Source organism: Hemiscyllium ocellatum, chromosome 1 (assembly GCF_020745735.1).
Source record: "Hemiscyllium ocellatum isolate sHemOce1 chromosome 1, sHemOce1.pat.X.cur, whole genome shotgun sequence".
In the NCBI taxonomy this organism is placed as follows: domain Eukaryota; kingdom Metazoa; phylum Chordata; class Chondrichthyes; order Orectolobiformes; family Hemiscylliidae; genus Hemiscyllium; species Hemiscyllium ocellatum.
This window is the reverse complement of record NC_083401.1, coordinates 160,155,719-160,172,056: the sequence shown is the minus strand read 5'-3', so window position 1 is coordinate 160,172,056 and position 16,338 is coordinate 160,155,719. Positions and strand designations below refer to the sequence as shown.

The 16,338-nt window shown below is 42.5% G+C and overlaps 1 protein-coding gene across 1 annotated transcript in view; it reads left to right on the top strand.

Annotated features, from left to right (window-relative positions):
* ttc29 (tetratricopeptide repeat domain 29) overlaps nucleotides 1-16,338 on the top strand; it is a 309,874-nt gene that overhangs the window by 192,496 nt on the left and 101,040 nt on the right. The gene's annotated exons all lie outside the window — the stretch shown is intronic.

The window sequence follows — 16,338 nt, the reverse complement described above, 5'->3', positions numbered from 1 at the left end:
TGAAATCCCCAACGTGTTCCCCTCTAATTGTTATATGATTGTTGTGATCTTGCTGTGTTTTCTGGCTTTTTAGAAAAGGTACAACACTGGTGAATCATTAAAGGACCATGAACAAAAAGGAATTTGTGAGAGAAATCTGCAGGAAGAGGGAGGGCAAAATGAAAGCATAAAAATTAAGCATTAGAGACAGAGAAAGGGCAAACCATACAGAGAAAAATAGGCATGATAGAAAACAAATAGAGAAACAAGCAGAGATGAATAGAAAAAAAGAAAGAAAAGAAGAGACGCTTTCAGGAAGATAAACACAATATTTGTTTTCTGTAAACAATCTAATAAGGGATCAATTACCACATTAATATGTTTTGATGCTTTATTATTTCATATTCGGTAAAGTAGTCAAAACTAACATTAAGTGAATTTCTTAAACTACTTTTTAGTTAGTTTCTAATGGTGTGATTGAAAATATTTTGGAGGAAATTCATTAATAGAAAATGTAGTAGAGAAAAAAATTGAAGTTTAAAGATCAGTAGCATTACATATGTATTCTGGAGCAAGGGAACTTTCTTAACCTTAAACACTTCACCTGCAATTATTTTTGATTACCTCGTCTTCCCAGAACGATAAAGCCAGGAACAGATTGTCAGTCTTAATATTAAACAATGTGTTATTTTACTGAATTCTTGCAATATTTGTACTATCAGGAGTTGTTTATATGCATTTTCATAAAATGAAAGTATAGACAAAATCTAACTGATATTTTCAATATTGAAAAACAAAAGCAAATGTTTTCTTTACTTTTTAAGAACCATTGTGTACAATTTACATTTAAGTTTTATTATATTAATCATCTCTCCATCTGAGTGGAGCTCAGATGTATACAGGCTTCAGATCATAGTTTCCCTTCCCTTGGGATGCCTGCTTATCATTATACTGAGCTTGCTAGCTTTCTGCTTTGCCTTGTGGTAATATGCTGTTCATTGCCAGGACAAGCCTCAGAGACTTGCTAAAGAGGTCCTGCCACACAACTCAAGACTCCTGGGGTCTATGCTCTGGGGTCTCAGCGGTTGTTTCCCCAGCTTTTCCATCAGAGTTTTCATCTCCTTTATCCTGTTGTAGTGTGCCCACCTCGGGCTCTCTTTCTACGGAAAACTATAACTGGGATCTAACAGCAACAGCTGCTGTAAAAGACGACCATTTCCTCCCACTGTTACCTCATTAGTATTTGCACATTCAACTACAAATACATGTATGGCTACTATTGGGCATCTGTGAAGGAATAATCATTTGAAATACCTGTGAATAGAATGCTTGCAATACTTTACTTTTTGGTTAATATTTTGTTTGAAATTATGGCATGCAATTTGTAGTGTATTTTTTTTAAATGACTGCGATGATTCTATGTTATGAACCTGTATGTTGTATAGCAATATATGTGTATGATTATTTAACTAAATTCAGACTGACTTACCTGATATAGCAAGTGTCTCTGATTAACCCATGATTTGCAGCTAGCAAGCAAAAAATTAGAGAAAACATCTCACAGTTACACTTACAAAGTACATTTAAGCTTTAACACTTAGGTTTGTTCTATCCTGAACTTCTGTGTGAAATAGTTAATATCAGTATTTGAGTTCTTCCAATATATCACAGCACCAGCTACACTGTGTCATACTTGCAAGATAAAACAATTATAGGTTTTGGTTTCAAACATGCGTTAAGTAAGCTAATATTTAACAGTTCTTTCTATAGTTACTTGTTACAGAGCCAAAGAAATGTACTTTTTAAAGTAAATATTACTTTTTATGTGGATTTTATTTCATTGAAAACAAGTTTAAAATACCAAACATTCAAGCATCCACAATGTCAACTATGCCGGGGGAGCCTAATACAGCAATAAAATGCAATAGGATAAAAAGGAAAAAGTGCTTAAAAATCTTTAGAATATTAGAGGCAACACCTGCTGTTGAGATCAACAACATGCCCATTAGGCTGAATCCTACCATGGCAGATATGTAGGTAATTGTTTTGCTACTTTTTAATGCTGAATACAGTAAAACCAAACTTTAACTAGTTACAAAGATAACATAATAATGTATTAATTTTGGCAATTTTCAGAAATACAAGTTATTTGAAGAGATTTTCTTCAGTATTTTAGTGTTATTTGTTTTGCACTGTGTACTGATGTCTTTCCAATTCTGAAAATGTTTCAATGATTAAACTCAGAGTAATAGTTATAAATGAACGCACTTCAAAATAAATTATTATACAACAATGTGTTTGCATCTTAATAAATTTATATTTAAAGTGATGTGCCAATTATTTTAAGTTTAAACACTTCTCAACCATACTAGGTTCCCAGCAGGTGTTTTAATACTTAAATCTGTGTATAATGTACGCAAAAGAATTTGACTTTAAATGCAAAATTCTATCAACATTAAGAAAAGATTCTTGATGCGTGAGAATAAAGTTATTTGCTAATGGTCAGCTCTCCAATGGAACCTTAGGTGTAGTTACTTTATGGTGCTGAAGCATACATATACTATGATTTCAGATTCAAGGAGGGATACTGGAAATTGACAACCAGGTATATTGCTGTCGACATAGCTATGAGATGAAAGTAAGGCAGACCAGAGCACTACTTTCAAAAGACAGCTCTGACCATTTTCTGCACTTACACTCACCAGTCTCTTGCTTTTCCAAATCCACATTTTCTTCTGTTCCAGCAATATTCCTTGCATCATTCATGTCCCACCGAATCTAGATTTCCTCCATGTCAATGTGGCCCTCCATGCCAAAGAAAAGTATATCCAAGAGTCTCCAAATATACTGTTATATGCCCCCTTACATTTCTTGTATTGCTGTTGGTTTCAATTGTGTCATTGCACCTCATTCAGCAGCACGCTGGCATGTTTTGTCAATAACCATTTATTTGTTGCTGAATAGTAGCAGCCATTACATTTGACCTCCCTGTTTCATCAATTATGGATAGATTATTGGATGTGAACATCTGCAAAACCTTGCAGTTAGAATCACCTTCTGGCTGAGATTAGATTAAGTATCAGATTGGTGTTTGTTGTCAGACCAAACTCGAGTGGAATGACTGAAGAATTCAAGGAACAGAAAATTGCCATCAGCAGGCACCTAAAATTATTTACAACCACGGCTGCGAAGTACTGTCCACTTAGAGTTTGTTTATTTAAAATTACCATGCATTCTGTTCTGTACTTCATGAAAACAAGATCTATCTCATCAGCCACTGAAAACTACATTGGTTGCATATTGAACTACATCTTAACTTAGGGATTGAGAGAAGCACAGTTCCCCCACCCACCCTTACCTCACCCCGACCTTTGTATCAGATAGAAATAAATTCTGAAATTGAACCATGTTTTCGAGTTTAATTTTCAATATGGCACTTTCAGTTTGAGCAGCTTCCTTCCTATGGAGGGATTTCTTTTGTCATGTGGTGACTGACATGCTGCCCCACCAATGAGAAAATTCACTGGATTGCCCACAAATCATCTCATTAAGAGCAGAGGTGTGAGCGTGGAGAAGGTGCCTCGACTCAGGTGGCACCAGAAGCTGCCAAACAATCAGAAAGTGGCAAATCCTGGATCCTAAGGTGCACTGGTCAAAGGCTATTCCAGAGGAGATCCAGTGGTGTAAAGGTAAGTCTGTTTTTAATCTTCTTCGTGGGGTCTGTGTGTGGGTAAGCAAAGAAATGAAGGCAAGGACATGGGGGCAGCCTTGTTACCCATCTGTGCCTCTGTTTGAAGGCCTCCATTGACATGCAGATCTCCATGGTGTTCCAGTCAGGAAACTGCCATGGAGGCAGAAAATCAGGGAGGTGGTTAGGTAATGCCTTTAAAGTGACCAATAATTGACCAATTACAGCCTTAATTGTTGTCAAGTCAAGTAAGTTGTCAGTGGACCATTTCGCCCAACATGTAGATACAGAAGTGGCAGGAAGGTGATATGTTTCTCTCCAGGCAGACCTGCCCAATTATTTCACATGTCATTACCTCTCTCTCCACATTCAGGGAGGGGAAAACTGTACCCTATGAAGCCCTATGTCCATGTTAAGTGACTAAACATAGCATATAGACAATAATATGGCTGTAAGTCTGTTTGAGTGAAAGATAACTTTGAGAGGTTTAAAAAGTTCAAGCATGATAACAGAGAGGATTTAATTATGAAAATATACTGGAGATATGAGGTTTTACATTATTTAGAAATATACAGACATAGAAAATTTGGGAGAAGATTTGTAGCTCGGGTGCTCGTTATTGTGGTTCAGTTCATCAAGCTGGGAATTTGTGTTGCAGATGTTTCGTCCTCTGTCTCGGTCACATCCTCAGTGCTTGGGAGCCTCCTGTGAAACATCCCACTCAGACCCATAGTATCACTACCAGGGACACCATCACACAAACTGGCTAAAGAGCTACAGCAGAAACTGAAACACCTGATCAGCGGATCCAGACACTCTATACAGTCAACACAGGAATTCTTGGACATCATCAGAAATATACACATAGACAAGGAAGAAACTATGGTCTCAGTCGATATAACGGCACTGTTCATCTCTATCGACAAAACCCTAGCCAGACAAACAATAGCCAACCTGCAGGACATACAGAACAGACAACAAGATGGGGAACCTATCAACAAAGACTGCATACTCAAACTACTGGACCTGTGCCTCACAACACACTTCACATTCAACAACCAAATATATGAACAAACCAAGGGCACACACGTGGGCTCACCCATCTCTGGACTCATAGCAGAAGTGGTAATGCTAAGGTTAGAACAAACAGTCTTACCGCAAATCCAATCCAAACTCTGGGTCAGATATGTAGATGATACCTTTGTAATCATTAAAAACACAGAAATAGAGAACACACACGGATCATCAACGCCACACTCACAGGAATCTGATTCACTAGAGAGGAAGAAAAGGACAACCAGCTCCCATTCCTAGACATGATAGTACAGAGAACACCGAATGGAGAATTCACCACAAAGGTATACAGGAAAGCCATACACACAGACCAAGTCCTAAACTACGAAAGCAATCACCCCAACACACACAAAAGAACTTGCATCAGGACATTATTCAAAAGGGCCACAACACACTGCAGCACACCAGAACTGCAAAAAGAGGAGGAAGAACACCTATACAATGTATTCGCCAAAAACGGATATCCCCGCAATTTCATCAACAGATGCCTAAGGGAAAGACAACGGAATGAGGACATGCCACAACTCAAAGGACCAGCCACACTACCAAACATCAAAAACATTTCTGAATTGACAGACGGACTACTGCAACCACTAGGACTCATAACAGCACACAAACCAACGGCCACTCTCAGACAACAACTCACCAGGATGAAGGACCCGATACCCAGCATGAGCAAAACCAATGTAGTGTACAAAATCCCATGCAAGGACTGCACAAAACACTACATAGGACAAACAGGAAGACAGCTAACGATCCGCATCCATGAACACCAACTAGCCAAGAAACGACACGACCAGCTATCCTGAGTAGCCACACACTCAGATGACAAGCAACATGAGTTCGACTGGGACAACACTACTATTATGGGACAAGCCAAACAGAGAACAGCCAGGGAATTCCTAGAGGCATGGCACTCATCCACAGATTCAATCATTAATCACATCGACCTGGACCCAATATACCAGCCACTGCAGCGGGCAGCTGGAACTGACAATCGGAAGCAGCAGGTATAAATCAATATAAATGCCAGAGGAAACATCACAGAAGCACTTCACAGGAGGCTCCCACGCACTGAGGATGTCACCTAGACAGGGGACAAAACATCTGCAACACGAATTCCCAGCTCGGCGAACAGAACCACAACAAAACAGACACAGAGTCGTAGAGATGTACAGCATGGAAACGGACCTTTCGGTCCAACTCGTCCATGCCAACCAGATATCCTAATCCAATCTAGTCCCACCTGCCAGCACCTGGCCCATATCCCTCCAAACCCTTCCTATTCATATACCCATCCAGATACCTTTTAAATGTTGCAATTGTACTTGCTTCCATCACTTCCTCTGGCAGCTCATTCCATACACGTACCACCCTCTGCTTGAAAAAGTTGCCCCTTAAGTCTCTTTTATATCTTTCCCCTCCCAACGTAAACCTATGCCCTCTAGTTCTGGACTCCCCTACTCCAGGGAAAAGACTTTGTCTATTTATCCTATCCATGTCCCTCATGATTTTGTAAGCCTCTTTAAGGTCACCCCTCAGCCTCAAATGTTCCAGGGAAAGGAGCCCTAGCCTATTCAACCTCTCCCTATAGCTCAAATCCTCCAACCCTGGCAACATCCTTGTCAATCTTTTCTGAACCCTTCCAAGTTTCACAACATCTTTCCAATAGAAGGAGACCAGAATTGCACGCAATATTCCAACAGTGGCCTAACCAATGTCCTGTACAGCCGCAACATGACCTCCCAACTCCTGTACTCAATACTCTGACCAATAAAGGAAAGCATACCAAAACACCTTCTTCACTATCCTATCTACCTGCGACTCCACTTTCAAGGAGTTATGAACCTGCACTCCAAAGTCTCCTTGTTCGGCAACACTCCTGAGGACCTTACCATTAAGTGTATAAGTCCTGCTCAGATTTGCTTTGCCAAAATGCAGCACCTCACATTTATCTAATTTAAATTTCATCTGCCAATTCTCAGCCCATTGGCCCATCTGACCAAGATAACCTTCTTTGCTGAGCTCTACACCTCCACCACATAATTTAGCATTCAACACAAACAATCTGTTGCCAGTGAGTAGAATCTTGTAGTTACATTAAGAATCCCGAAGGCCGAGGAGGGAAGTGCTTAGAGATGGTTAGACATAGGCACACAGGCAGCAATCTAATTAGACATTCAGTGATGAAGAGCAGAAAGGGTGGACAGAGTGCCATATATAAAATACATCCAAGTAAATTTCAGGTGTGGCTGGGACAGGGAGGGCCTTGCATTATTGATAAAAGAAGCCATCACTAGAAAGGCAAGATACTTTACTTATCCCTTTATTACCTTGCAAATGCTGTTATCTCAGCATCATCTGCAGCTAAAGGAATCTGTATTTTGCAAGTAAACTCAGAGTTCTGAGGTAGCCTAACCAAGAGTGGAGCATGTGGAACTGAATCATGTGCATGTGAGCTGCTTCCAAGTCCAAAATATGTGACGCTTTGACAGATCCATGAGTATGTTCTTGCTCATGTTGAAGCCATCAAGCCTTTTTTCTTCTCGATACTAAAGGTCAGCCATCTGTCGGTTGGTGAGTTTGCTGGATCAGAAGGCATTTGCAGAGACATCCATGGAAGTAGTAATCTAAGCATCCTGCAAGGGAGATTAAGTCAGGCATTGTGGTTTAATCTTCTGCCCAAATGGAGCTTGAAATTAATCGAGCAATCTAACATCTAGTCAGAGACTATTTTTCAGGTAGTCCACACTTTCTCCTATTTTTCACGTAATCTGGCCTATAAATTGGCACAAAGTACAGGAGCTTGAAATATGTAAAGATTACTTATATATGAACGTCTGAATTCTATGCAGTTTTTAGAGCTCCATTTAACTGTCTGAAAATTGCATCAAATGGGCATTAAGGATCCAAATCCCTTTGATTTTCTCACTTCCTCTGTTTTACATAATGTTTCAGAAACATTGAATGCAAAACTAACATTAGCAGTAGATGAATAATGAACAAATTTAATTGTTCGGTAGTATAGAACTTGAATATTGCTGAAGAAAGCGATTTGCCAGTGAATCTTTTTATCTTGCACTCATCAGTACAGAATCACAAGAATGTGAAATTTTTGTTTAAATTCAAACCAATCAAGTTGACTTGGATTGATCAAAGCATTGCCGTTGGGTATGCATCAGAAAATAGTTTGAAAAGATGTAACATATAGATATGTTCTTTCTGTTTGTAATGTGCAAGGCCCTGAGCATGAAAGCATATAGCTTCTAGCAGGTGTAAGTGCAAGCCTGACTGATAATTTGATAAGTCGAGAGTGTGGTGCTGGAAAAGCACAGCAGGTCAGACAGCATCCGAGGAGCAGGAGAATCGATGTTTTGGGCATTAAGCCCATCATCAGGAATGAGGCTTATAGACCAGGGTGCTGAAAGATCAATAGGAGGGGATGGGGCTAGGGGGAAGGTAGCTGAGAATGCAATAGTTACGTGAAGGTGAGGGAGAAGGTGATAGGTCGGAGAGGAGGGTGGAGCAGATAGATGGGAAAGGTGACAGACAGGTCAAGAGGGTGGTGCCAAGTTGAAGGCTTGGGACTGGGATAATGTGGGGTGGGGTGGGGTAGGGGGGGTGGTTGCAGGGGAGGGTAGCTGGAATGAGGAAACTGTTGAAATCCACATCGATCAATGTGGTTGCAGGGTCCCAAGATGGAAAATGAGGCATTCTTCCTCCAGGCATCGGCTGGTAAGGATTTGTCAATGGAGGAGGCCCAGGATCTGCATGTCCTTCACAGAGTGGGAGGGGGAGTTGAAATGGTTAGCCATGGGGCAGTGGGGTTGGTTGGTACAGGGATCCCAGAGATGTTAAGAACAAAGAGAACAAAGAAAATGTATAGCCCAGGAACAGGCCCTTCGGCCCTCCAAGCCTGTGCTGATCCAAATCCACGGCCTAAACCTATCTTTGATATCCTAAGGATCTATATCCCTCTGTTTTCACCTACTCATGCATCTATCCAGACGCACCTTAACTGAGTCTACCATGCCTGCCTCTACTACTTTTGCTGGCAACGCGTTCCAGGCACCTACCACCCTCTGTGTAAAGTACTTTCCATGTGTATCCCCCTTAAACTTTTCACCTCTCACCTTGAACATGTGACCTCTTGTTATTGAATCCCTCACCCTGGGAAAAAGCTTATCTCTATCTACCCTGTCTATACCCTTCATGATTTTGTAGATCTCAATCAGGTCCCCCCTCAATCTCCTTTTTTTTAATGAAAACAATCATAACCTACTCAACCTCTCTTCATAGCTAGCACCTTCCACACCAGGCAATATCCTCATAAACCTTCTCTATACCCTCTCCAAAGCATCCACATCCTTTTGGTAATGTGGTGACCAGAACTTACACAGTATTCTAAATGCAGCCGAACCAAAGTCTTGTAAAATTTTAACATGACCCTCCAGTTCTTATATTCAGTACCCTGTCCGATGAAGACAAACATACCCTTCTTGACCACTGTATCCATCTGTGCAACCACCTTCAGGGTACAATGGGCCTGAACTCCCAGATCTCTCTGCTCATCAACCTTTCCCAAGGCTCTTCAGTTTGCAGTATAGTTCGCTCTAGAATTAGACCGCCCAAAATGTATCAGTTCATATTTGCCCAGATTGAACTCCATCGGCCACTTCTCGGCCCAACTCTCCAGTCTATCTATATTCTTTGACAGTTCCCAAGCTTTCTGCTACTCCACCAATCTTCGTGTCATCTGTAAGCTTACTGATCAGATCAACAATGCCCTCTTCCAGATCATTTATGTATATCACAAACAATAATGGCCCCAGCACTGACCCCTGTGGAACACGACTGGTCACCTTTCTCCATTTTGAAAAAACTCCCTTCAACTAATACTCTCTGTCTTCTGCTGCTCAACCAGTTCTTTATCCACCTAGCTAGAACACCCTGCACATAATGTGACTTCACTTTCTCCATTAGTTTACCATGGGGAACCTTATCAAACACGTTGCTAAAGTCCATGCATATGATATCTACAGCCCTTCCTTTATCTATGAACTTGGTCACTTCCTCAAAGAACTCTATTAAGTTTGTGAGGCACAATCTCCTCCACACAAAACCATGTTGCCTATCACTGATAAGCCTAATATAAATATAAATAAATTTATAAATATAATAGATTCTATCCCTCAGTACCTTCTCCAGCAACTTTCCCACCACTGACATCAAGCTCACTGGTCTGTCGCTACCTGGAATATCCCTACTACCCTTCTTGTACAGGGGGACCACATTAGCAACCCTCCAGTTTTCCAGCACTTCACCTATGTCTAAGGATGCTTAAAGGTATCTGTCAGGGCTCCAGCTATTTCCTCTCTCGCCTCCCTCAGCAACCTGGGATGGATCCCATCCAGTCCTGGGGATTTGTCTACCTTAATATCCTTTAGCCTACCCAACACGTCTTCCCTCCTTATGTCAACGTGATCCAGAGTAAATAAACTTCTATCTTAATTTCGACATTCATCATGTCCTTCTCCTCAGTGAACACTGATGCAAAGTAATCATTCAGAATCTCACCCATTTTCTCAGGTTCGACACACAACCTTCCTTCCTTATCCTTTAGTGGACCAACCATTTCTCTAGTTACTCTCTTGCTTTTTATATATAAATAAAAAGCTTTGGGATTCTCCTTAATTCTCGCTAAAGTTATTTCATGACCCATTTTAGCCTGCTTGATTCCTCATTTAAGATTGGTCCTACTATCTTGATATTCCTCCAAGGCCTGATCTGTTCTTAGCTGCCTGGACCTTGTGTACGCTTTCCTTTTCCTCTTGGCTAGTTGCACAATTTCTCCTGTCATCCACAGTTCACAAATCTTGCCTTTCCTATCCCTTGTTTTCAAAGGGACATGCCTATTTGAAGGGAAGCCTATCTTTGAAAGCCTCCCACATATCAAATGTGAACTTCCCTTCAAATAGCTGCTCCCAATCCACATTCCCCAGCTCCTGCCGAATTTTGATATAATTGGCCTTGGCCCAGTTTAGTACTCTTCCCTTCAGACCACTCTCATTTTTGTCTACGAGTACTCTAAAACTTACAGAATTGTGGGCATTATTCCCAAAGGTATCCCCCACTGCAACTTCTACCACCTGGCCACCTCATTCCCCAACACCAGTTCCAATATGGCCTTTCCCCTAGTTGGACGATTAACATAATGCTCCAGAAAACTTTCTGGAAGCGCTTTACAAATTCTGCCCCATCCAGACCTTTGACACTAAGTGTATTCCAGTCAATGTTGGGAAATTTAAAATCTCCCATCACCACCACCCTGTTGCTTCTACACCTTTCCATAATCTGTTTACCTATTTGTTCTTCTACCTCACACTCACTGTTGGGAGGCCTGTGGTACAGCCCCAACAATATAACTGCACCCTTCTTATTTCTCAGCTCTACCCATAATACCTCAGTGCCCAAGCCCTCCATGGTGTCCTCCTTTAGCACAGCCGTGATATCATCCCTGACCAGCAATGCAACTCCTACACACCCCACCCACCCACCCCCTTTTACTTCTCTCCCTGTCCTGTCTGAAGCATCTATATCCTGGAACATTGAGTTACCAATCATGCCCTTCCTTCAACCAAGACACTCTGATCGCAATAACATCATACTCCCAGCCACCAATTCAAGCCCTAAGTTGTCTGCTTTACCCACTGTACTCCTTGCATTAAAATATATGCACTTCAGCTCACCAATTCCTTTGCATTCATCTGCTCTCTGCCTACTCTTCCCCTTGGTGATGCTAACTTCATGATCCTTACAGTCTCTAATTTTCACTTCACTGTCTACTAAACAGTTTGCTCTGAAACAATCTGCTAGGAGGCGTCCTGTCTCCATGATGTAGAGGAGACCACATCAGGTGCAGTGGATACAGTAGATTACATTGATGGAGGTACATTTATGTTGGATGTAGAAGGATCCTTTTGGACCTTGAACGGAGGTGAGGGGAGTGGTGTGGACGCAGGTTTTGCACTTCCTGCTGTGGTAGGGGAAGGTGCTGGGAGGGGGTGAGGTCTGGTGGGGCTGTGTAGATCTGACGTGGGAGTTGCGGAGGGAATGATCTTTCTGGAACACAATAGGGGTGGATAGAGAAATAATTCTCTTGTGGTGAGGTCCGTTTGTAGGTGGTGAAAGTGGCGGAGGATGATGTGATATGTGCAGAGGTTGGTGGACTGGAAGGTGAGGACCGGGGTGGAAGGGTGGTTCTGTCCTTGTTGCGTTGGGAGGGGTGGGGTTCAAGGGCGGTGGTGCGGGAAGTGGAGGAGATGTGCTGGAGGGCATCGTTGACCACATGGAAGGGGAAATTGCGATCTTGGAAAAATGAGGCCATCTGGGATTTTCTAAGGTGGAATTGGTCATCCTGGGAACAGATGAGGCAGAGACAGAGGAATTGGGAATAAGGGATGGTGTTTTTACAGGAGGTAGAGTGGAAGGAGGTGTAGTCTAGGTAGCTCTGGGTGTTGGTGAGTTTGTAGTCGATGTCTGTGGTTAGTCGAATGCCGGACCAGTCTCTGGTCCTTCTGCAAGAGACCATTCCCATCACAACTCCCTCATCAGGTTCACACCCCCACCAACCCACACCCCACTCCTGGCACTTTTCCTTGCCACCGCAGGAAGTGCAAAACCTGCGCCCACACCATTCCCCTCACCTGCATCCAAGGCCCCAAAGGATCCTTCCACATTCAACAGAAATTTATCTGTACCTCCACCAAAATAATCCACAGTATCCATTGCACCCGATGTGGTCTCCTCTACATCAGGGAGACAGGACGCCTCCTAGCGGATCATTTCGGAGAATATCTCTGGGGCACCTACACCAATCAACCCCACCGCCCTGTGGCTGAACATTTCAAATCCAACCCCCACTCCATTCCGTCAAGGATATGCAGGTCCTGGGTCTCCTCCATCGCCAAATCCTTACCACACGACGCCTGGAGGAAGAATGCCTCATAATCCGCCTTGGGACCCTGCAACCACATGGGATCAATATGGATTTCAACAGTTTCCTCACTTCACCCCCAACATTATCCCAACCCCGAGTCTCCAACTCAGCACTGCACTCAGGATCTGTCTTATCACCTTTCCCATCTATCTATTCCACCCTCCTCTCCAACCTATCACCTTCTCCCTCACGTTCATCTACCCATTACATCCTCAGCTACCTTCCCCCTAGCCCTACCACACTCCCATTTATCTCTCAGCCCCCTGGTCTACAAGCCTTATTGCTGATGAAGGGCTGATGCCCGAAACTTTGATTCTCCTGCTCCTTGGATGCTGCCTGACCTGCTGTGTTTTTCCAGTCCCACACCCTCGACTCTGATCTCCAGCATCTGCAGTCCTCGCTTTCTATGACTTGATAATTTGATAAGTGGACACTGCAAGGAATCTTCCAATATTCTAAATACAAGATTTGAACTCGTCATTTCTGCTTACAATTGGGACATATTATATCGCACAATCATGCAGTTTTCACCTTACTGTTTATGCATGCAAGTTGTTTCACGATTTGAATGGCAAATCCTTTTGAGCACAAAGGCAAGAAATTCCCATCTCCACCAGAATTTTCTAAGGTTAAAGGTCTGGTTGTATACTTAAAATCCAGCACTTTGCTCATTGTAGGCCTGCAATATTGCAGAAGCTTGTGTTGGTCACCTTTATTTTCCCCATTAGAGATGTTTCACAATAAAACAGAAAAAACAAAACGAGATAGAGAAAGGTGAAGATGACATATAGAGTATAAAGAGGGATGTAGACAGGTTAAGTGAGTGGGCAAAAACACAGCAGCTGGAATATAATACTGGCAATGAAATTATGCACTTTGGCAGAAGGAAAAGAAATAAATGTTATTTAAATTGAGGAAAACTGCAGAAAGCTACCGCACAGAGGGATTTGTGGGTACGTAAATGACAAAAAGCTGTCATCCAAATTCAGCAGATAATAGAGACAGCAAATGGAATGTTGGCCTATATTTCAAAGGAAATGGAGAATAAATGTAAGGAAGTTTAACTGGAGTGTAGGAGGTTGTATCGTTCACCAGGTCAACCTTTATTTACACATGCATAGTACTTGACGTCGGTCCAGCTTTCTCAGAACCAGCCATCAGTGTGTACAGAACCTTTGACGCTCCTGTTTCTGTCAACCAGAACTCCCTGATTGAACCAGGTTAACAGCCTCAATCAGGGAACTCATAGTGACTTTATGAAATCATGAGGGGTATGGATAAGATGAATAGCAAAGGTCTTTTCCCTAAGTTCCCTAATTCGGGGTGGCACAGTGGTTAGCACTGCTGCCTCACAGTGCCAGAGACCTGGGTTCAATTCCCACCTCAGGTGACAGACTGTATGGAGTTTGCACATTCTCCCCGTGTCTGCGGGGGTTTCCTCCGAGTGCTCCGGTTTCTTCCCACAGTCCAAAGATGTGCGGGTCTGGTGAATTGGCCATGCTAAATTGCCCATAGTGTTAGGTAAGAGGTAAATGCAGGGGTATGGGTGGGTTGCGCCTCGGTGTGGACTGGTTGGGCCGAAGGGCCTGTTTCCACACTGTAAGTATTCTAATCTAAGTTGGGGTGTTCAAAATTAGGGGGCATATTTTTAAGGTGAGAGAGGAAAGATTTAAAAAGGACATGAGGATCAACTTTTTTACATGGAAAGTAGTTTGTGTATAGAATAAACTGCAAAAGGAAGAGGTGGATGCAGGTACAGTTACAGCGTTTAAAAGATTTGGATAAGTACGTGAATAGGAAAGGTTTGGAAGGATATGGGCCAGTGCAGGCAGGTGGGACTAGTTTTGTTTAGGAACATGGTCAGTGTGGACTGGTTGGACTGAGGGTCTGTTTCCATGCAGTATGACTCTAAATCTTGCCAAAGCAGGGCATAACTTACAGTACACGTGAAATACTATCAACAGTCTTGATATCCTTTTTTAAGGAAGGATATACTAACATAGGAGACAGTTCAAAGAAGGTTCATTCAGTTGGTATAGAAGGATTGTCATATGAGGAACAATTGAGTAGGTTGGGTCTCCACTCACTTGAGTTTTGAAGAATGCAAGGTGACCTTATTGAAACATAAAATTCTTAAGGGGCTTGACAGAGTAAATTCTGAGATGTTGTTTCCCCTTATGGGAGAGGTTAGGACTGTCAAGCTTAAGTTCAGAATTAGGAGTCAACCAGGCAATGCAGAGATGAGGAGGAATTTCTTCTCTCAAAAGTCTTCCCTGGAGATTAACATGTATTTTTTTGGGGGGAATAGTGGAAGTTTTCCTTGTGACAGAGGTCAGTTTCATTGGGCACTAGAAGCAAGAGAAAGTGAGGTCTGCAGATGCTGGCGATCAGAGCTGAAAATGTATTGCTAGAAAAGCGCAGCAGGTCAGACAGCATCCAAGGAACAGGAGAATCGACGTTTCGGGCATGAGCCCTTCTTCAGGAATGAGGATAGTCTGCTAAGCAGGCTAAGATAAAAGGTAGGGAGGAGGAACTTGGGAGAGGGGGATTGGAAATGCGATAGGTGGAAGGAGGTTAAGGTTAGGGTGGTAAGGTGAGGGTGATAGGCCGGAGTGGGGGTGGGGGCGGAGAAGTCAGGAAGAAGATTGCAGCTTAATAATTTCTATATATACAGAAAACCGACAAACACTGACCAAATACTTAACTACACTAGCAACCATCCCAACACACACAAACGAAGTTGTATCAGAACACTATTCCAACAAGCCACCACACACTGCAGCACAGACGAACTTCAGAAAACAGAGGAGAACCACCTATACAACGTATTCAAGAAGAACAGATACTCAAAAGAATACAGTGCGCAGATTCCTCATAACAAACCACGACAAGCAGACCAAACACAGCCAGAAACCCTTACCACCTTACCATACATCAAAGAAGTTTCAGAAATGACAGCCAGACTACTAAGACCCCTCGGAATCCTAGTAGCACACAAACCCACCAACACTCCCAGACAAAAACTAGCAAACTTAAAAGACCCAGTACAACCCATGAACAAAGCCAACGTCGTCTCCAAAAGTCCATGCAAGGACTGCCACAAACACTATGTAGGACTAACAGGAAGAAAGTTAGCCACCAGGATACATGAACACCAGCTAGCCACAAAAAGACACGACCCTCTCTTCCTCGTAGCCCTACACACGGATGAAAAAAAAACACCATTTTGACTGGGACAACACATCCATCCTGGGACATGCTAAGCAAAGACATGCCAGAGAATTCCTAGAGGCCTGGCACTCCAACCACAACGCCATAAACAAACACATAGATCTAGATACCATCTATCAACCCCTCAGAAAATGAACAGGAAATGACATCACCACAAACCCCAGGAACCCCATCCAGGACAAACATATAAATAGAAAGCAGGAGACAACAGCTTCGCTTCACTTGGAGATTGCCACTGATGATGTTACCTAGCCAAGTAATGAAACGTCTAGATATCAAACCTACAGCTCAGTGAGCAAACCTACACCCTAAACCTCAACCTGAGCTACAAACCTTCACAAACCTTGCAAAAAGCTCCATGTATATT